This window comes from Engystomops pustulosus, chromosome 10 (assembly GCF_040894005.1).
Source record: "Engystomops pustulosus chromosome 10, aEngPut4.maternal, whole genome shotgun sequence".
Classification (NCBI taxonomy): Eukaryota; Metazoa; Chordata; class Amphibia; order Anura; family Leptodactylidae; genus Engystomops; species Engystomops pustulosus.
This window is the reverse complement of record NC_092420.1, coordinates 17783566-17807251: the sequence shown is the minus strand read 5'-3', so window position 1 is coordinate 17807251 and position 23686 is coordinate 17783566. Positions and strand designations below refer to the sequence as shown.

The 23686-nt window shown below is 43.9% G+C and overlaps 1 protein-coding gene across 3 annotated transcripts in view; it reads right to left on the bottom strand.

The window, feature by feature from the left end:
• PRICKLE2 (prickle planar cell polarity protein 2) overlaps positions 1 to 23686 on the bottom strand; it is a 199842-nt gene that overhangs the window by 57982 nt on the left and 118174 nt on the right. The window contains exon 1 of one of the 3 annotated variants that reach the window (XM_072128394.1): positions 10873 to 11486. The exons of the other annotated variants lie outside the window; for them this stretch is intronic. The gene's annotated coding sequence lies outside the window, so the exon portion shown is untranslated. Of the gene's footprint in view, positions 1 to 10872; positions 11487 to 23686 lie in introns of those variants that run through there. 3 annotated transcript variants of the gene reach the window in all.

Genomic DNA, 23686 nt, shown 5'->3' with positions numbered 1-23686 from the left:
AGCCCTGGCAAATTGCCACATCACAGACTTATTTGTCTTTCCGAGTGGAATTCTCCCTTTTGTTTGCTAGAGATGAAAATTCTACGTTGAAGACATTACATTGTTACAAGATCCGTGTGGACATCGGGAGGGAGGACTGAAGATTAAATGGATGTAGGAGGCAATGAAAATGAAGGCTGTATTATGGAGATAAATGAGGGTGGCCATACACTTGTTTGGCTCATGGCTATTCCTCTTAACTTCCCCATATACAGGAAGACAGCTCAGTAGAGTATATACGTATTTTCAATGGGAAGGGGAAAAAAGGGGCTTCAGTTAGCACTGGCTTCCTTAAAGGGGTTGTCTGGAGGTTGAAAACCATGGCTGCTTTCTTCCAAAAACAGCTCTTCATCTGACCAAGGAAAGTACTTGGTACTGCAAGATGTATTCATCTCCGGTCAACCCCTTTAAAGCTGTTGTCCAAGAATCTCGTAAACCGCCTGGATGCTGGGGAAAGGTATATACAAAAAATTTAAGGACCTTCATTCAATTCATACAGCAGGGCCAACTAAAATTTGTATAGAAGCATAAACTGGAACAGAAGAGTCAAAACGGCCACATCACAAAGTGACAACCAATATGGCCACTTTTTGCTTGCCACTTTTGTAGTAATGTGTGCCATAGAAGAAAGAATACTACCAATATCCCCGAAAGTCCAAAAATATCAAAAAGTTGCCACAAGCGACCAGCCACATTCACACCACCGAGTTGTATATAAGCATCCAGTGTTACGAGTCAGACTACTCCACAACATGAGTAATAAGCTACCATTAGTATTCAGCGATGTAAATGGGCAGAGTTGTGACAAGCTCTACGTCTTGGTTCTGATATATGAGAGTGTTTTTTTTCCCACTTAAAAGGTGAAACAACGTAATTGGTACATAGAAAATAGAAACAAATGCAAATAAAACTAAACTAAATGCAAAGAAAACTAAATATATATTATAGTTCTGGTACGAAAATGCCATCCGAGGATCAGGAGGACCACGTGGTGGAAGACCAAGAAGTTTTGAGAATGGAAAATTGGTGGACCCATGATGTTTTTCTACTTTTCTTAATAGAAAACCCATTAGTTGTTTTTTTTTATGATGGTACCTAAAAACTCCTCTTTTGCAGGAGAATATTTGGGGCAGGTCTCTGCCCCTAGGATGACCCTGTAATTATTGGAAGTATGGCTAAAATTCAACCGTATCATCTTCTTGTGCCAGGGGAAGACAGAGAAGCACCTAGTAACGCTTAGGAATAGACAGTGGCTTCTTAGGGATGTAGACACCAGTGAAGGTCTATATGGAACCAGTTTATAAGCCACGGACAAGTACCTCAATGATTCTAGCAACAATCTGATATTTGACTTGCAAAAATTGTATTAAAATGTGTTCTGAAGTCAACTTACCACATGTTCTTTACTAGCTTCATATACCAGAGTACGATATATTAAGATCCAACCAATCATTATAGTTTCTCTGGCCAACCATAGGTGAAGGACACATTAGTATAATGGGACCTGGTGGGAAAGCCTGACCATGCCTAGTCCATATAAAAATTATGGGGCTTATTTACTAAGGTTCCGCGGTCGCATTTCCGTCGGATTTTCCGACATTTTCGGGGTTCGTGTTGCATACGATCGGATTTTGGCGCATCGGCGCCGGCTTTGACACAAATCACGGGGGACGATCCGACGGATTCGGACAATGCACAGGATTTAACATACACCGGGAAAAAGAAGGTGAACTTTGGCGGACCTGAGCAGGGAAGCGACACATGCAGGATCTCAGACGTACAATCTTGTGGAATCGCGGCTGACTTCATCCTTGTCGGACAATGTACCTCGGGGATCGCGACTTACTTACTTAGAGCACATTTACTTACCTGCCCCGTCGACGCTGCCGATCCGGAATGTTCGACGAGGATTCGGAGCTGCCGTGATTCAATAAGATCATGCATCCAATTTCCTGCATGTGTCGCTTCCCCGCTGATGTCCGCCGGAGTTCACCTTCTTCTTCCTGGTGCATGTAAGTGCTGATCTTGTGACACAATTTGGTATTTAATTTCCGTGGTTTGTCCGAATCAGTCGGGTTGTCTGACGTCCACGCCCCCTGATTTGTGTTGCATGAAAGTCAGCGCCGATGCGCCACAATCCGATCACGCGCGCCAAAACCCCTGTGCAATTCAGCGCAAAACTGAAAAATTCGGGAAGCCTTACGAAATTGTGTCCAACGGACCCTTAGTAAATGTGCCCCATTGTCTACAAATTCCGCCCAAGATTAGCCCCTTTCAAAAACGCAAATTTTTACAAAGAATAAGAAACAAAATACAAAAACTAAACATAAAATGACAGCTTTGCATGCCCGCAGACATCACAATAGGCATTGGCAGCAGATTTATCAACTCAGAATGCCGATTAGTTGCCATGGATTCCAGCACTTTCTGTACTAACTCTTATTTTCTGCTTTTTACCTCTATAATACAGTAACTTGGAACGACACTTTGCCAAAAAACTCCACGGTCCCTCATGCATTTTAGGCTACAAGAAAATAGGAATCTAATCCTTGAATGGTTCTGATGCACCTGACCTAGATACAATGCGGGAGGACCCTACAGGAGCGGTATAATGATTGTAAGCTCTTCTGTTCTGCATGGGCCTCGACAATGACCATATTATACACATATGGGGAGAGGATTAAGGTGAAGGCAACAGGATTTAGGAGGAATTAGAAGGAGGTCCACGCAGTGACGTGGTTATACAGTACAGTCATGTTATGTCTTCACTGAGAACATGTGTCATCTTCATGTGCCTTGAATTAAGATTTTATTACCGATGGTAGATTTATAGACAACTGGAAGTCAGACTCGGGCTACAGACTCATATAGACACTTTCTTGGAGAACAGGAGGTAAGCTGAGGCTTCTTGTTCCTGCAGATGAATTATTAGCTTTGCTGAGTATACTGGGACAGGTTCTGCAGAGTCATCTCATTAGTATTAGATAACCTAGTCAGCAAAGTCACTTCAGTATTAAAAGATGGATCCTTACTGATGGATCTATTGTACTTGATAAGACAAAATACCAACACCATACACATAGACATGGCTCTGTAAGCATCTTCTCTGCCACCACATGGTCTCCTGGGAAGGGGGACTGTATTCAACCATTTCATGTAAACTACTCCTACTATTTAAAGGGGTTGTATGGTGTAATGGCAATCTTTGATATTGATGACCTTTGCTCAGGTTATAGTCATAAGTATCAGATTAGCGGGGGGTCTGGCACCACCACTAACTACTTACCAGCCATTCCAGGATACCTCTGGTGCTAAATCTTATACAGGCAGTCCTCGGGTTACGTACAAGATAGGTTCCATAGGTTTTTTCTTAAGTTGAATGTGTATGTAAGTTGAAACTGTATATTTTATAATTGTAGATCCAGACAAAAATGTTTCTGCCCCAGTGACAAAATTTTTTGCTGTAATGGAACCAAGGATTATGAATAAAGCTTCATTACAGACACCTTACAGCTGATCATTGCAGTCTGGGACTATAGTAAAGCATCCAGAGAGCTTCATCAGAGGTCACAGTGGGCAGAGGGGTCTGTCTTTAACTAGGGGTCGTCTGTAAGTCGGGTGTCCTTAAGTAGGGGACCGCCTGTACATGAGAAGGAGGTGATAATACTTGGTGGACGTCTGATGGTTGTCTATATAACTGTCCTACCCGGTGTACACAGGGACAGGCATCTTCCCACACCCATGTCAGAACTAAAGGAAATGTTTGCCTAGACAACCCCTTTAATTCAGTTCATTGCAGATGCCAAGAAACACATACAGTGCTGCTCTACCTATACAGACAATGCAGGAACCTGCCTTCAATACGGCTGCCCCAAATAAGTTTTTTATATAGAATATTAAACAGAAAAACACTAGGACCCTTAAAGAGGTTGGCCACGGTTCCTCATGTTTGTGTTAATATGGGGAGGGAGGCAGCATATAAGGTAATTTGGCAATATCTTAAAAAGTGCTGCACCGTTTTCTAAAGCCTCCTGTCTGTTACTTCATCAGCCGGAGATTCCTGTCCAAAAAATGGCCGCAGATGGAGGATCATGTGATCTCTATCTGTCCATAAACAATCACCCTGCCAGGACTGTATGATATTATATGAATAGAAGATTAAGGTCATGGCAGGGCGATTGTTCATGGACAGTTAGAGATCACATGACCCTTCATCTGTGGGCATTTTATAGACAGGAATCTCTGAGTGATGATGTAAAAGTCCGGAGGCTTCACTTTACATATAAAAAAAAGCAGAGCAGAACTAGTAATAAATGAATAATGGTTAATTACCTAATATCCTGCCCCCCACACACATTACAAAATATATGAAGCAAAGAGTCCAATGCCTTTAAAGAGTATGGCACCACCTACACCTTGGCTATGAAGGTAATCTAGGCTGTAGTCCTCCTGCACCATTCATTCATCATGATAAATGTTGTATCACAAGTAAAATCTTGTTATTGGTAGAAAATGGGGTTAACCCTTTCCATAACTGAGCACCACATGTTTACCAGCGTCATTAAATGAAAGTTACCACAGCGACGCGTGAAGACATCAGATAGCTTAATCGCCCCAGGGCTCGTCATCATCGACTTCCTCTCCAGCCTTTTCAATGGCTCATCAGCACAACCCAGGCGGCCAATAAAACAACATTTGCATTGGATATCCATAAATCCTTTATTAGTCTTTTTACGGAGACTCCAATAAAAAAACTCTGTTTACAGGAATCCTTCACAATCAGCAATGTTCCTGGAGGAAGCCATCAAGTCCTTTGTGTATTAGGCTTGTTAAATCCTCATCTTTTATCTCGAAACAGTGGCTTATGGGTTAAAAATGCCCCCCCACCCCCTGCAGCAATGGATGGCGGAGGTGGGGGACGTTGGGGTGGGACTATCCAACCAAGTCAACATTTGGATGGAATTTGTATGTCCGGTGTTGCCTGGCTTCCTCTTATCTTCTAAAAACATACAGAAGAAGACCATAAAGTAGGCCTGTGCCTACACCACTGCGGTATATGTTGTTGCTATGTACACAACAATACATAAGATAATAGACTTGGGTCTAACAAATGTGACTCAGCACGTGTCACATTCATGATTTGTCTTCTTCAAGAATGATATCATCATGGGAATATTCACATAGAGGGAGATTTATCAGAGCTTGTACGCCATGGAGGGTCATGAAGGAGGGCACGGTCAGTGTGGGGCACTCCAGCCCAGCGCCCCCGCTAAAGTCAGCAACAGACATTGGTAATAGCGCGATTCAGAAATATACGCCAATGGAGTTGGTGGCCAGAGGGCGGAGCCCCCTGATGTATCCGGTGCAGCAGAGGGGCGGAGCTTTCATCATATGCCAGCGCACAATATGCTGACATAAGATAAAGGTCCCCCATAGAGTTATTATATAACCGGTCTATAAATGGGAGGGGTGACCAGATGGATACTTTTAATTGGCTAATTAAAGGGGGTCATTGTTTTGGCTCATGTACACTCTAGCTGTTAACGAGAAATTAATTACCAAGAAATGAATTCATTTCCATCGCACGCATGACCTTAGCACAGGAAAAAAAAAAAAAGGGAAAGAAACAACCCGATGACGGCGTCTACGAGATAACGCACCGTCACATCATCTTTATGTAAATGCACGGCAATTATTTACGACGCCTCAAAATTACCGATGGGCTTATGAATAATTATGCTAATGAAGTGTCTGGCCTCATGAATAATTTCTCAAGGAGGCTGAAAATAAAAATAATACTAGGGACATGTGACTTCTCATTGGAAAGTGTATAAAAAAAAAACATTTTGAGCATAACAAAGAATAAAAAAAAAATATTGTATTTTATATTATAGACTATTACGAAATCTGCTATAATAATAAATAATATATTGTAATATTCTATTAGGAAATGTGATGAAACATAAAAATATAAACACGTACATTAAAAAAAAATTTAAATAAATCTAATATTAAAATTTTAACAAAATAAAACCTATAAATAAAAGTAGAATAAACAATTGTAGCTTCAAAAAATGCAAAAAAAAAAAAAAAAGTTTGATATTCTATTCCATTAATAAAACATAAAAATGTGAAATATTACTATTAGTGGGAGGGTAAGTTTATTATAAAAGAGAAAAATCCAATAGGCTTGAGGCAAGTATTTGGGCACGGTAAAGATAGAAGAGGTCGTCCCTAAATAACCCAAATTAAGACCTCTAAAGTAAAAAGTATCCAAACAGATAAAATGTAAAATAAAAATAAAAAATAAAATAGGTCATACTAAAATAATCAAAATTCACATTGTAAAACAAAAACATTTTCAAAAAGGAATCCCCTCCTGCACCCAAATATCCCTAACAATGTGCCGGCTTTATTGAACTTCAGTACATACAATATGGAGAGGGGAAAGTGAGACACGTATTTTATGGGATATCATATATTTCCAGTGATTTGGAACAGACAGCCGGGCATGAAATGATTTACGCTGCATGTCTCAGATTCTCAGCAGGAGTTCCCGCAGTCACGTTAATACGGATATGGCATGGAGTTTACAGGTTATCTTTTGATCAGAAAATTGGTCCGTGTAATTATTCACATACTGGATGAAATGGTTTCCTTTCATTGTTTTCCTTGAAATGTTCGGAACACATGGGATGCATTTCCTTGTGTAATGTACCAGTCCTAAATCAACTCCTCCTGGGCTCCGTCTCCCAGGAATTTTGTTAGTGTCGTAGCTACAAATGTTAAATAAGACTTTAATTTAGTCCTGTGTAGTTCATATGAAGAATCTGCTGTGACATCACCATTACTGCCGCTATCCAACCCATAGACCACTTCTGCCTCTATTCAACCCATAGACCACTGCTGAATCCACCCAACCTATAGACCACTGCTGAATCCACCCAACCTATAGACCACTTCTGCTGCTATCCAACCTATAGACCACTGCTGAATCCACCCAACCTATAGACCACTGCTGAATCCACCCAACCTATAGACCACTTCTGCCTCTATTCAACCCATAGACCACTGCTGAATCCACCCAACCTATAGACCACTGCTGAATCCACCCAACCTATAGATTACTACTGAATCCCCCCAACCTATAGACCACTACTAAATCTACCCAACCTATAGACCACTGCTGAATCCACCCAACCTATAGATCACTGCTGAATCCACCCAACCTATAGATCACTGCTGAATCCACCCAACCTATAGACCACTGCTGAATCCACCCAACCTATAGACCACTACTAAATCTACCCAACCTATAGACCACTGCTGAATCCACCCAACCTATAGACCACTACTAAATCTACCCAACCTATAGACCACTGCTGAATCCACCCAACCTATAGACCACTGCTGAATCCACCCAACCTATAGACCACTGCTGAATCCACCCAACCTATAGATTACTACTGAATCCCCCCCAACCTATAGACCACTACTAAATCTACCCAACCTATAGACCACTGCTGAATCCACCCAACCTATAGATTACTACTGAATCCCCCCCAACCTATAGACCACTACTAAATCTACCCAACCTATAGACCACAGTTGAATCTAATCAACCTGGAGACATCTGCAGAATCGACCCAACCTATAGACTTCTGCTGCATCTACCCAACCTATAGACTTCTGCTTCATCTACCCAACCTATAGACTGCTACTGCCTCTATCGAACCTACAGAATATTATTACCTCTACCAGACCTATAGAACACTACTGCCTCTACCCAACCTATAGACCTCTACTGCATTTATCTGACCTATAGATATCTGCTGAATCTACCCAACTGTTAGATCACTACTGCATCTATCAGCCCTGTAGACCACTCCTGCCTCTACCCAAACTATAAACCTTTGCTGAATCTACCAAAACCTATAGACCAATATACCCCAACAGAATGTCCCCAACCTGAAGACACCTACAAAATCTTCCAAACCAAAAGGTCCCCAAAGAATCTTTCCAGCCTATTGATCCTTAAAGAATGTGCTTAACATGGAGACCCCTACACAATCCACCCAACCTACAGACCCATACAAAATCTGAGTTCCCTAGAGACACAATCTGTCCAGCCTACAGACATTTAAACCTCCCAACCTACAGACCCCTACACAATTTGCTCAACCGCCAAACCTCTACACAATCTGTCCAACCTACAAACCATTACACTATCTGCCCAACCTATAGACCCTTGCACAATCTGTCCAACCCACAGCCCCTTACACAATATATCCAACCTACTCAATATATCCAACAAACAAGCCTTACACGATCTATACAACCTACAGACCCTTATACTTCCCAACCTACTTAGTTCTATATAATCTGTCCTACCTCTAGACTTTTATACAACCTACCAAACCTACAAACCCTTATTTAATCTTTCCAACCTACGGATTCCATCACAATCTGGGCAGCCTACAGACCCCACATCAAGCACCGCTAAACCAGACCGTGTAAAAAGAGACTGAGTCTTGAGTTTCACAAATGTGTCAGGTTTGCTAACTAGGATGAAGTTTTGACTAGCATCGACACTGTCAAGTCATTTAATACCGACCCATCTGTGCAAACAAATGGGACACGATTAAGCTCAGTTTACTCAGTCACTAGGAAGCAAACACTAAAGCAATGACACCTATTCTGTAGAACGCAAAATGTGCCCATAGATGAAGCAGAGCTGACTTTGTAAAGAGGAGCTTTGGTGAGTTTTGAGGGGCATCAATGACTTGGGTATTTTTCGGCATCCTCCCATCTGCCATCACACAATGGAGCCCCAGGTATCTTGCGAGTCTACAAACACTCCTGGTTTGCACGAGCTAGCAGAGCTGAGTTTGTCATATGCAGCAGAATGTAATTGGTGGTCCTACTCATTATGATAGTCCATTGTGTTATCCATACATGAGACCAAAGGAATAAATAACTCTATAATAATATCTTGATGTAGCTCTGAAGAAGCTTAACATATTCAGCGCTGCTACATCTATAATGAAATTAAGGGCAAATCAATGATTAAATCAGTAATTATGTTAATGATAAGACTCTTCTTGAAATAGACCTTAGTAACTTTATCGGATACGGTCGCCTCCCACTGGGAATCAAAAAAAGCCCATCAATTATATATAAGGGAAAGCATTTAAATTGATAAAGAAATGATGAATGAGGCACAATGGTGTCTGGACGCCTGAGCCCCAAGTCAAATGGACATGAAATAAATGGAATATGCTAAACTGGAGCTGCCTCTGCGGAGAATGACTGCATCTGCTGTGAATAATTATCTTGTCATTATTCTGACCCATAGAGAAAAGGTAGAGAGAGGGTCCTGAGGATGGAGTAGGGGCTCGGCTCCAAACAAAGGCTAAAAAAGATAAATCTCTATGTGGAGCAGGTCACAGTCCACCGCCCCCAGCAAATCACACACAGCTTTAACCCATACAAACAGCAGATGCACAAAGATCATCACAAAATGCAATCAATGTTATCCTTCTGTTGTTTAAAGCGATACATAGTTGCAACATTTCATTATATACATATTTATCTATCTATCTATATATCTATCTATCCATCCATCTCACTACTTACTTAACAATTAGATAAAGAGATAGATAACTAACTGCATAGATATGGAGTCATTTTACTTCAAAATTATTGCTAAGTCTGCAGTCCTATGTAGACACAATTTGGGTAATGTCAATAAAACAAACTCATCCCTGCTGTGCTGACAGATATACTTTAGGTTGGTAGATATATATATAACACAGAAAATATACACTAAATACATATATTTAAAGATAGATAGAGATGATTTTATATATATATATATGATCCATAGATAAAAATATAAATAGATAGGGCATATAGAATACTAATGTATTGTAAATACTGAGAGGTAAGTAGATAGATAGTATACTAACTATCTGGCATTAGGTAGAAAGCCATAAGATGTATAGATGGATAGATAGATAGATAGATAGATAGATAGATAGATAGATAGATAAATAGACATGAAATGGATAGATAGATAGATAGATAGATAGATAGATAGATATGGCCAGCATAGATGACAAATATATATACTAGATACAATATACATATAGAAAGATACTATAGATAGATAGATTCTATAGATAGATAGATTCTATAGATAGATAGATAGATAGATAGATAGATAGATAGATAGATAGATAGATACTATAGTAAACACATATACATTAGATGGTCATAGGATGTATGGCTAGATAGATAAATGGTTAAATGGACACACCAAATTAATACATGTACAATAGATAGATATGGGATTGGTAGATATCTAGACTGATAATACATACAGAGCCTGACATGAAATACATTGCATATATAAACAGAAAGATTGGTAAGTAGATAGATAGATATGACATAGATAGATAGATAGATAGATATGAGATAGATAGATAGATAGATAGATAGATAGATAGATAGATATGAGATAGATAGATAGATAGATATGAGATAGATAGATAGATATGACATAGATAGATAGATAGATAGATAGATAGATAGATATGAGATAGATAGATAGATAGATAGATAGATAGATAGATAGATAGATATAGAGTGTGCAGCACTGTACCGTACTCTTCCAGCAAGGTATCCACATAATGTATCACAATATATATGTTGCAACTCATTGTACACCCCGGTGTTCAGGCTACAGATTAGGTCTATAGAAGACCATGTATAATACTATCAGCTCAGCCACAAACAATCCTGGTAGTTTAGTAGAAGAAGCCAGTCACTTACCAGCAGCAGCAGAGACCCCCAGCTCCCAGGCAGAGGACACAGCTCTCAGCTCCTCAGCTCCTCTGCTCTCTAGTGCTGCTCCCCTCTTCCATGCTGCTCCAGCCTCACACAGACAAGCCCATCCAGCCTTCTGCTCTGCTGCTCAGCTTGACAAGACATTGGGAGTCACTTGAGCTGAAATGAGCAGTATGGGCTTTGTCAGAGCCCTCTAGAGCAGAGGCACACATCAAGCAGCAGGCTGCTGGCAGAGAAGAAGAAGTCTACTGTGCAAGCCATCAGCAGGACAAGTGTGATTCCTGCCCTCTCTGGCTGGGGCTTTAAGAACAACTCCCCCCCTTCTTTTCCCAAAAATCTCCTTCTTTTCTTTCCAGGATAATTCCGCTCAAGATCCAGTGCACACACAAGGGCGCTCAGTGTTTCTCCTCTTTCTTTCTATTAAATGACCCTTTGTAGTTCTAGGAGCAAATGTTACGTCCAATTTGCTCTCCAAGATCTTGTAAAGGAAATAGTCAGGGCTATGGAGAAGAATTGCCAGCCTGCTCTCTCCCTGTGCCAGAATGTGAGCTTGGAGCAGCTCTCGCCTCTGCTGAATGCTAATGTATGCAGTGATGTCAGCAGCAAACCCCAGTCTGCCCTGGGACCCTTCCCCTGGTCACTGGCTGCCTCCTATCCCCCATTTACATACAAGTCACCCCCCCCTAACAGATCAATAATCCCGCTGGGGGCTCAGCACAAACACAACCCATTGTAACCCTACACAGCGGACTTGTGTTACCAAACATCTGGCAACAGCACAAGAGAAGAACCACAGGACCCAGAATTTTTTTTTTTTTCGGGAATAGATCTAGTTGGTTGATGACCCAACACGAACATATTTTCCGTATTAAGTTAGCGCATCTGTTTTCTGTTTCTTTTTTTATCTTTTAGGTTGACGCTGGTTGTTTAAGGCTTCTTTTGGATGGTAGGGGTTGTAGTAAGTAGCCGTGGTAGGTAGTCAATCATCAATTACGGGTAAGATTAGATGGGACCGAAAATAGTAGTTTAGAGAATTCTGAGTTAAAGGACATCTACCACCAGGATGAAGGACTGTATGCAAATGAGCCTGAGGGGCTACAGACTCCATAGGTGTTAATGCAGCCTGGAGCCCCTCAGGCTCATTTGCATACAGTCTTTCATTGTGGTGGTAGATGTCCTTTAAGTGTGGCCTTTTATTTAGGATATTGTTATTAGCAGCAGGACTGTGAAATGTGCATTTATATTTCAGGATTGGAGCTGCTCCAAATACACTGGCGGTTGTGTACTCACACTGCTGTGCTCTCTGCAGCCAGTGTTATGTATTGTTCCTGGAGAGATGTGTAATCATACCTCAGTGCATTTTGTTAGTAGCAGCAGGACTGTCAAAAGTAGATTTATACTCCAGGACTGTATTTTAGGATGTGTCCTTACACTTCTATGTTCTTAATTCCCTGCACTGAGTGGTTCCACAGTCCCTTGCTTCTGCTATGAGAGCAGGTTATAGTAGGCTACTAGTTGGATACTACAGCAGCCACTAACAGCAGTGAAGACTGGCTGTGGAGATGTTAAGTGCAGAGATCAAACAGCACAGCAGTGTGAGGACACTTCCCCAGTCCTCGAAGTCCTGCTACAATTCTGGAATATAACTCTCTTCTTAAAACAATCCTACTACATCCACAAAGGTATGGATACACAAATCTCCAGGGCCAATAGCTAACACTGTCTGCAAGTTTATATAGTCAAAGCTGTGGATATGTTTCCTTTAAGTTTATTATACACCAAAATGTCCTCCTCCAGCCCTTTTATATATATATATGCACCAGCCGTGCATGTTTTCTAAAACAGAATCCTCAATGACCACCTTTCAATTTTTAAAGAACAACATGCAATACCTAGTTTGCCCATTAGGGGTGCTGCAGGATATATGGCTAGTTTGTCATAAAGATTCAACTTGGAGACTAAAGAGGCCATTGATGTAACATATGGTAAGCCACACAATTCAGACATATCTGGTCATAAATTGTTTTGGATTCGGATTTCCCATGCATGGCTATAGAAATGTTTAATAAGGACCCTAATAGTAAAAAAAAAAAAAACAGAGTCACGTCATTTTGCCTGGGGCAAGTTGTTTTCTGGAGTTATTGCTTTGGTTTGAAGGACAATGGGATTTCCTAGTGGTCCACCAGCTGTTTTGAGGTAAGGTCTCATCTAATGGTGGTTTGGCTTGGCTGACGTGCAAGAAAAGTCCTGCCAAACCTAAATTTTTAATATATCATAATCATAAGCAGCTATACTGCATACTGTGCAATAAACCTCACGGCTAGTATTCTGGTTTCACAGCAGAAAATAAATAAAGCGCATTCTATTCACTGGAAATACTGCCCCTAGTGGCGATGTCACACAGAGAATTATATTAGTAGAAATACTGCCCCTAGTGACAACGTTAGATACAATTATATAGGTAGAAATACTGCCCCTAGTGGCGATGTCACACATAGAATTATATTAGTAGAAATTCTGCCACTAGTGACAACGTTAGATACAATTATATAGGTAGAAATACTGCCCCTAGTGGACATATGACATACAATTATCTAAATTGTTATACTGCCCCTAGAGGCCATATCACATGCAATTGTATACAGGTGGTCCCCTACTTAAAGGGAACCTGCCACCACAAATCTACCTATAAAGGTAGATCGGGTGGTAGGTGGATCAATGGGACGTGAGGATAGCCCTTTTAAGTGCTAATCCTCATGTCCCTGCACTTTTTTACTAAGTTTTATTAGACTTTTATGCTAATTTTATTACGTGGCTACTGGGGCGTGGAGTAGCTGCATCTGAGGTTACATGGCGCGGCTACTCCACGCCCCGGTAGCCTCTTTTCTTCTCCTACTCACCATCTTCGGCGCGCAGCTACAGCAGGCCCGCGCCTGTGCAGCCCCGGCTTCGGGGCAGTGACCGCGCAGGCGCGGGCCTGCTGTTCTGGGCATGTGCAGACTGCAGGATCGTTGGACGAGGATGGGTGAGTAGGAGGAGAAAAGAGGCTACAGGGGCGTGGAGTAGCCGCCTCGTGTAACCTCAGATGCGGCTACTCCACGCCCCAGTAGCCGCATAATAAAATTAGCATAAAAGTCTAATAAAAGTTAGTAAAAAAGTGCGGGGACGTGAGGATTAGCACTTAAAAGTGCTATTCTCACGTCCCATTGATCCACCTACCACCCGATCTACCTTTATAGGTAGATTTGTGGTGGTAGGTTCCCTTTAAGAGCATCCGACTTACATACGACCCCCAGTTACAAACGGATCTCTGGTAATTGGTAATTTACTGTACTTTAGTCCTAGGCTACAATAAACAGCAATAACAGTTATTAAAGGTGTCTGCAAATAAGTTCTATTGTTAATTCTGGTTCTGATGACAATCCAACATTTTTAACATCCAATTGTCACATAAGCAAAAAAAAATTTGGCTGGGGCTACAGTTATAAAGTATACAGTTCCGACTTACATACAAACTCAACTTAAGAACAAACCTACAGAACCTTGTACGTAACCCGGGGACTGCCTGTAATTAGAAATAATGCTTTGGGGCCAAATTCAATTAAATCAACAGATAAACCCCTAGTATTTCAATGTACTGAGAGGTAAGGAAGTCACCCTGGTACATTGTAATGGTCGGATGATGTTTCATATGATGTAAACAAGTGCAGAAGGTATAAGTCCTGTCCAATGTGGGGAAAAAAAAATCAAAATTTTTGCAAGGATTTCACAGAGAACTTGGCATCTGTAGTAGAGATGAGCGAACATGCTCGTCCGAGCTTGATGCTCGGTCGAGCATTAGCCTACTCGAAACTGCTCGTTGCTCGGACGAATACTTCGCCCGCTCGAGAAAATGGCAGCTCCCGCCGTTTTGCTTTTTGGCGGACAGAAACAGAGCCAATCACAAGCCAGGAGACTCTGCACTCCACCCAGCATGACGTGGTACCCTTACACGTCGATAGCAGTGGTTGGCTGGCCAGATCAGGTGACCCTGGGATAGACTAGCCGCTGGCCGCGCTGCTCGGATCATTCTGTCTCTGGATGCCGCTAGGGAGAGAGCTGCTGCTGGTCAGGGAAAGCGTTAGGGTGTTCTATTAGCTTACTGTTAGGCAGGAGTGATTCTCAAAGAACCCAACAGCCCTTCTTAGGGCTACAATAACGTTATACTTTTTTTTTTTTTATTTGCATCTAGTACCATTTTGTGAGGAATTAGCAGGGGGACTTGCTACCGTTGTGTTTAGCTCTTAGTGGCACACATATCCATAGCAAAGACCGAAGTGGGAAAATTCAGTAGGGGTTGGATTTCAATTAGGCACTAACTCAGTGTCATCTCATCTGGCATAGTAGTGTGCTTTGATACTTGGCTAGAAAATAGCCATAGGAGAATCCAAACAGCTTACTTACGCCTACAGTAGCGTTCTATATATTTGATTTCTGGTTGATCTGCTGGTGGCTGTACTTGCTGCAGTGCATGTACTAGCCAATTCTGAGCAATTTGTAGTGAGACTTGCGACCGCTGTGTTTTGCGCTTAGTGACGCACATATCCATAGCAAAGACCGAAGTGGGAAAATTTAGTAGGGGTTGGATTTCAATTAGGCACAGTCTGCCATTTGTCCTTTTTTATTTTACGTTTATTTTGTTTAATAACTCAGTGTCATCTCATCTGGCATAGTAGTGTGCTTTCATACTTGGCTAGAAAATAGCCATAGCAATAGAATAGCATCGTTTGGTTTCAAAAACACAAAAAAAAACAAAAAAAACAAAAAAAAACAAAAAACACAAAAAAAAACAAAAAACACAAAAAAAAGTTAAAAAAAAATGAAAGTTATAACTCTCATTTTAAAAATGTTTAACCCGAGGGCTAGGGGTAGAGGACGAGGGCGGGGATGTGGGCGTCCAACTACTGCAGGGGTCAGAGGCCGTGGTCCTGGGCGGGGTGAGACACCACCTGCTTATGAGGGAGCAGGGGAACGCCACAGAGCTACACTCCCTAGCTACACTCCCTTCCACGCAGTCCACCCATGTCACCGAAATCGCCACTCCTCCAGCTCCTGCACCTCAGCCTCCTCCCCCCCAGTCTGCCCCCTCCCAGGAAAATTTGGCATTTGAACCGGCATACTCTGAGGAACTGTTTTCTGGACCCTTTCCACAGTCACAAACCACTTGTCCGGTTGCTGCTGAGCAATTTTCCGATGCCCAGGTTTTCCACCAGTCACAGTCTGTGGGTGATGATGACCTTCTTGACGTAGTGGAAGTGTGTAAAGAGGTGTCCGACGATGAGGAGACACGGTTGTCAGACAGTGGGGAAGTTGTTGTCAGGGCAGGAAGTCCGAGGGGGGAGCAGACTGAGGGATCGGAGGATGATGAGGTGACAGACCCAAGCTGGGTTGAGAGGCCGGGTGAACACAGTGCTTCTGAGACGGAGGAGAGTCCTCGACCAGAACAGGTTGGAAGAGGCAGTGGTGGGGCCAGACGGAGAGGCAGGGCCAGAGCTGGTGCATCAGCGCCAAATGTGTCAACTAGTGAAGCTCCCGTGGTGAGGGCTCTTGCGGCGAGGGCTAGATCTTCAGAAGTCTGGAGGTTCTTTAAGGAAACACCGGATGACCGACGGACTGTGGTGTGCAACATTTGCCAAACCAGGCTCAGCAGGGGTTCCACCACTACTAGCTTAACTACCACCAGTATGCGCAGGCATATGAATGCTAAACACCCCACTCAGTGGCAACAAGCCCGTTCACCTCCGGCCGTGCACACCACTGCTCCTTCCCCTGTGTCAGCTGATAGTCAGCCCCCTGCCCAGGACCCTGCCACAAAAACCCCATCGTCGCCTCCACGATCCTCCACAGCATCCACCAGCGTTCAGCTCTCCATACCCCAGACGCTGGAGCGGAAACGCAAATATAGTGCAACCCACCCGCACGCCCAAGCCCTTAATGTGCACATCTCCAGATTGCTTAGCCTGGAGATGCTGCCCTATAGGCTAGTAGAGACCGAGGCCTTTCGCAACCTCATGGCGGCGGCCGCCCCTCGGTATTCGGTCCCCAGCCGCCACTACTTTTCCCGATGTGCCGTCCCAGCCCTGCACCAGCATGTGTCAGACAACATCACCCGTGCCCTGACCAACGCCGTTTCTGACAAGGTCCACCTGACCACGGACACGTGGACGAGTGCTGCCGGGCAGGGCCACTATATATCGCTGACGGCACATTGGGTTAACTTGGTGGAGGCTAGGACCGAGTCTGACCCTGGGGCTGGTCATATACTGCCGACGCCGAGGATTGCGGGGCCTACCTCGGTCCAGGTGTTTCAGGCCTACTATGCCTCCTCCTCCTCCCACCCCTCCTCCACCTCCTCCTCCGAACTACCATCCGTGGGCACGGCGCCATCAGTCGGTAGCTCTAGGCACAGCAGCAGTGCCGTCGCTAAGCGACAGCAGGCGGTGCTCAAACTGCTGAGCCTAGGCGACAAAAGGCACACCGCCCAAGAGCTATTACAGGGCATCACGGCGCAGACTGATCTGTGGCTGGCACCGCTGAACCTGAAGCCAGGCATGGTTGTGTGTGACAACGGCCGTAACCTGGTGGCGGCTCTGCAACTCGGCAGACTGACACATGTGCCATGCCTGGCCCATGTGTTAAATCTGATAGTTCAGCGTTTCCTCAAGACATACCCCAATCTGTCAGATTTGCTCACGAAGGTAAGCCGCATCTGTGCGCATTTCAGGAAGTCCAGCACAGATGCTGCCACTCTCAGGGCAGCGCAGCGCCGCCTCCAACTGCCCGCTCACCGACTGTTGTGCGACGTGCCCACGAGGTGGAATTCAACACTGACCATGTTATCCAGAGTTTACCAGCAGCGCCGAGCGATTGTAGACTGCCAGATGTCAACTTCCACCAGAACTGGTAGTCAGGTCAGTCAGCTTCCTCAAGTCTACAATGAGGAGTGGACGTGGATGTCTGATATCTGTCAGGTGCTGAGTAACTTTGAGGAGTCAACACAGATGGTCAGTGGCGATGCCGCCATCATCAGCCTCACCATCCCGCTGCTTGGCCTGTTGAAAAACTCTCTGGTCAGCATGAAGTCGGAAGCTTTGCGCTCGTCACAAGAGACGGGGGAAGAAGATTCCCTTGTTGATAGCCAAAGCACCCTCAGGTCTGTTTCTCAGCGCATATCGGAGGAGGTGGAGGTGGAGGAGGATGAGGAGGAAGAGGAGGAGAATGTTGGCGAGACACAAGAGGGGACCATTGTTGAGTCCTTCACTGTTCAGCGTGTATGGGCAGAAGAAGAGGAGTTGGAGGAGTTGGAGGAGGAGGAAATGGACAGTCAGGCCAGTGAGGGGAGTGAATTCTTACGCGTTGGTACTCTGGCGCATATGGCAGATTTCATGCTAGGCTGCCTATCCCGTGACCCTCGCGTTCAAAGAATTTATTCCAGCACCGATTACTGGGTGTTCACTCTCCTGGACCCACGGTACAAGCAAAATCTTTCCACTCTCATCCCTGCAGAGGAAAGGAGTGTGAGAATGCATGAATACCAGCAGGCCCTGGTGCACAAGCTGAAACAGTATTTCCCTTCTGACAGCGCTAGCGGCAGAGTGCGTAGTTCTGCGGGACAAGTAGCGAGGGAGAGTAGGCGAGCAGGCAGCTTGTCCAGCACTGGCAAGGGTACGCTTTACAAGGCTTTTGCCAGCTTTATGTCACCCCAGCAAGACACTGTCACCTGTCCCCAGTCTCGGCAGAGTAGGGCTGATCTTTACAGAAAGATGGTGAGGGAGTACGTAGCTGACCATACCATCGTCCTAAATGATCACACAGCTCCCTACAACTACTGGGTTTCAAAGCTGGACATGTGGCACGAACTGGCGCTGTACGCCTTGGAGGTTCTTGCCTGCCCTGCCGCTAGCGTCTTGTCCGAGCGGGTTTTCAGTGCAGCTGGTGGCATCATCACCGATAAGCGTACACGCCTGTCGACTGACAGCGCTGACAGGCTGACGCTTATTAAAATGAATAAAGGCTGGATTTCTCAGAATTTCCAATCTCCACCAGGTGAAGGAAGCTCAACCTGAATAATTGATCCACTCCTCCTCCTCCTCATTTTCCTCCTTCTCCTCCTCTTTGTACAGTAAAGCAGAGGAAACTGGCTATTTTTTGACAGGGCCCACTGGCTCTTGCTATAGTACTTTATGCATTTAATTTTTCTGGAGGGCCACCTACCCGGTCCTCTGTTTTAAACAATTTTTGGGAGTGCCACATACAGGCACTCAATGTATTCCATTTTTCTGGAGGGCCACCTACCCGGTCCTCTGTTTTAAACAATTTTTGGGAGTGCCACATACAGGCACTCAATCTATTCCATTTTACTGGAGGGCCACCTACCTGCTCCTCTGGTTTGAAAAATTTTTGGGACTGCCACATACAGGCACTCAATCTATTCCATTTTACTGGAGGGCCACCTACCTGCTCCTCTGGTTTGAAAACTTTTTGGGACTGCCACATACAGGCACTCAATCTATTCCATTTTACTGGAGGGCCACCTACCTGCTCCTCTGGTTTGAAAAATTTTTGGGACTGCCACATACAGGCACTCAAACTATTCCATTTTACTGGAGGGCCACCTACCTGCTCCTCTGGTTTGAAAACTTTTTGGGACTGCCACATACAGGCACTCAATCTATTCCATTTTACTGGAGGGCCACCTACCTGCTCCTCAGGTTTGAAAACTTTTTGGGACTGCCACATACAGGCACTCAATCTATTCCATTTTTCTGGAGGGCCACCTACCTGCTCCTCTGGTTTGAAAACTTTTTGGGACTGCCACATACAGGCACTCAATCTATTACATTTTTCTGGAGGGCCACCTACCTGCTCCTCTGGTTTGAAAAATTTTTGGGACTGCCACATACAGGCACTATCCAAATTAAATTGTCTCCATAGCAGCCTCCACACGTTGTCTCCATTGCTACCTCCAAAAGTCGTCCATATAGCTGCCTCCATACATCGTCCCTTTATCAAACGAGGTGTGTCAGGCACAAATTTGGGTTGTTTTCATGGATTCCACATCAAAGTTGTTAACTTTGTCGCCACCCTGCTGTGTAATCCACAAAATATACTGGCAAACTTTTATCATGTACCGATATTATTTGAGCGCTTCTTGCTCACCTCCTTTGGTTCCTCTCTGCCACCCATTGGTTTGAAGCCTGAGTCCATTTAGGGTATGTCGCCATGCCACTCTCTAGCCTGCTGCCGCTGCCTCTGCATAGTCCCCTATAGTGTCAGGGTCAATTATTGGATGTTTTAGATGCTATCTAGCTTCATTCTGTCACTCTGTCATGGCCATGCTGTTGCCCATAATTTTGGCATAATGGTGCGATTAGGCAGCCTCAGAGGCATCCATGCATGCTGCCCCTGCTGTTTCCTGTCCATTTCCGTGGTGTTTCCATCCTTTTCTGAGGTTTCCAGGTGTTTGGCCAAGCTTCCCTGTGCAGAGCCTTGGTCCCCTTGAAAAATGCTCGAGTCTCCCATTGACTTCAATGGGGTTCGTTATTCGAGACGAGCACTCGAGCATCGGGAAAAGTTCGTCTCGAATAACGAGTACCCGAGCATTTTAGTGTTCGCTCATCTCTAATCTGTAGTGATGGGATATTCTGTAAATGTCATACTATCAAGATGTTGGACACACATACGCGATACCTATTGGCTAATCGCTCCATAGTAACACCCATTACTAAGAAATCTCTGGGCTCAACTACAAAATGAACCTCCTCACCGTACAGTTTTTTAAAGGACTGTCCAATAAAACAGATTGGCAAGTGGGAGGGGCTTTTCACATTTGCATAAATGTAGCCATTCCACAACATTTTTTGTTTATCATCTTAAATAATCACTAACTTTGCTTAAAGTGTTAGTACAGGCTCGATTCTGTAGGTTTGTTCTTAAGTTGAATTTGTATGCAAGTCAAAACTGTATATTTTATAATTGTAACTACAGACAGATTTTTTTTCTGGTCTTTGTGAGAATTGGATTTTATAAATGTTGGATTGTCATAAGAACCAGAAATAACAATAAAGCTTCATTGCAGACACCTTTAATAACTATTATAGCCCTTTATTGTAGCCTAAGGCTACACAATACTCCAGATGCCGGGTCCCCTGACACTGCAGGCCCCTTGGCAGCTGCTATGGCAGCTACCCCTGTAGTTACACCCCCGAATAATAATAATAATACTTTATTTATCCCCAAGGGGAAATTTGATTACTACATACAGCTCTAAACATACAATACATTAAAACACATTGGGGGTCATTTACTAAGTGCACGATTCGCATTTTCCCGACGTGTTACCCGAATATTTCCGATTTGCGCCGATTTTCCCTGAATTGCCCCGGGATTTTGGCGCACGCGATCGGATTTTGCCACATAAGCGGCGGCATGCACACGACGGAAATCGGGGGCGTGGCCGAACGAAAACCCGACTGATTCGGAAACACCACCGCATTAAAAAAAAAAAAAATGTGTTGCGAAACTTGCACTTACCTTCACTAGGAATAGGCCGGTGAATTTCAGGGCATTCCAGCAGGACGTCAGCGCAGCAGCGACAACTGGTGGACAGCGGAGGAACTACCTTAGTGAATCCCGGCCGGACCCGAATCCACCGCAGAGAACGCGCTGCTGGATCGCGAATGGACCGGGTAAGTAAATCTGCCCCATTGAGCATATAATACATTGATATAAAACTAGAATTAATAAAAATATATTCACATCTTTCAATATCTTTTCCTTTCGTTTGCAGGGTGATAGGAATGTTCAAATCTCTGTCCTAAACTTCAATAGTAGAAACCTGTTACTAAAGCCACTTTACTGCCCTCCTAATACTGCACGGACTGGATCATCCAAGTTCTCACTAATTTTTCTAGACTTAGCCAACACTCTCTTCTGTAACACGTCCTCCCGACAATCTAATTTCCGCCCAACCACTAAACTTGCCCTCATAATTATCTTATTCATCCTGGATTCGTCCCATGAGGCAACAGCAAAAAAAATTACTTTTTCTACTGAATGAAAAGAAACGGGATATGACAGTGCCCTGAGGTGCCCCTACTACACTGCTCATCACTGAGAGTATGGACCCAAGACTCATCTTCTGTGGCTTAACCGTAACATAGTCATAAATCCGACTCACCTTACCCTGATCACATTCATATCCATTAACCTCTTAAAGGACATCTACCATCAGTTTACTTCTTACACAAAGTTTCTGAGGATACATCGTTCTTTTATTATAACTCTATCCGACGCGATCATGTAAATATACAGTTATACAAGTTATGCAAATTACCTTGGGGGGTGCTCAGGCTATGTCACCCGAGCGTCTCAGGGAACCTTGTATTTTAATATATGTCAACCCTCCCCCGTTGCGCTAGAGGTCCTCTCCACAGCGCTTAGATAGGTGATGGGTGGGACAGCTAGCGCAATGGGGGGGAATGCATGAATTAAAACACAAGGCTCGTTGTGCCACTCGGGTAACGTAGCATAACTTTTATAACTCTATGGGGCAATTTTACTTACCCGGTCCTGTCGTGATCCCCAATCCGGACGGTCCGACGAAGATGAAGTCCGAAGCTCGTGCCGCCGAGTTCCTGCATCCGTCGCTTCCCTGCTCAGGTCCGCCGGAGTTCATCTTCTTCTTCCCGGTGTATGCAAGTGCGTGTCTTGCGACACAATTTGAAATGTTAAATCTCACGCGTAGTCCGAATCCGTCTGGTTGTCCGATGGCCCGTCCCCGATTTGTGTCGTGTGCAAGTCGGCGCCGATGTGCCAAAATCCGATCGCGTGCGACAAAATCCCCTGTTAAATGCGACGAAAAACGGAAATCGGCGGAAAACCTGACGAAAATGCGCTCCACGGACCCTTAGTAAATGAGCACGATTATATTTCCACATTATAAAGTTATAATATGTTCCTCAGGAACTTCTTCTTAAGACACATCTACCATCAGTAAACTAAAGGTAAATGTCCTTTAAAAGGTTCGGCTGTATAGTGTTGAACGCACCATAGTATTCACCTCCTCCAGGCTCCTATACACTCTATGCAACACGTGTAGCGTCCTCAACCCCAAGACCCTTTTTATACCCAAACTGAAGTGGATCCATATACGGTTCCACCACATTTGACAGAAGACTCAGCACTAAGAGCTCAAATACCTTCATTACCACCGGTGTTAAAGTTATTGGGCGAAAAAATCTTCGAAATTTATAGAACCTTTAGAGCCCCTTTGTCAACGGCACAATACTAGATGACTTCCAAGTAACTGGCACTCTCCGTAGGCTCTCAGTATATAAAAGGAATACATATGACAGCTAACTTCTTGCTACAACAACGTTGGTAAAGTTGAGGTATGTTATCAAATTGTGCAGAAAAAGGGTAATGCAAACATTCGGAGGTATTCTGGTTATGCTAATTAATATTGCACGGTTCCAGTCTGGAATTGGGTTTGCCCGTCTGGATAACATACAGTTAGCGAGTGGAACTGATCGGATTCTGTAATTTAGGAGAATGAGTTCTGGATGGCATCTCTTAGAGGTCTACCCGTAGCTGCTGTTACTATGGGTTAGGAACATTTTCTCTCTTTGTTGCCTTTGGCTAAGTGGGAACATTTCCATTCGATTGTATGTTAAACCACAAAACCTGTTGACGCAAGACTAAGTAGATACACGGCATTATGTATTCTTGTGTTATGAAACCCATGACCTTCGGTTTCTGC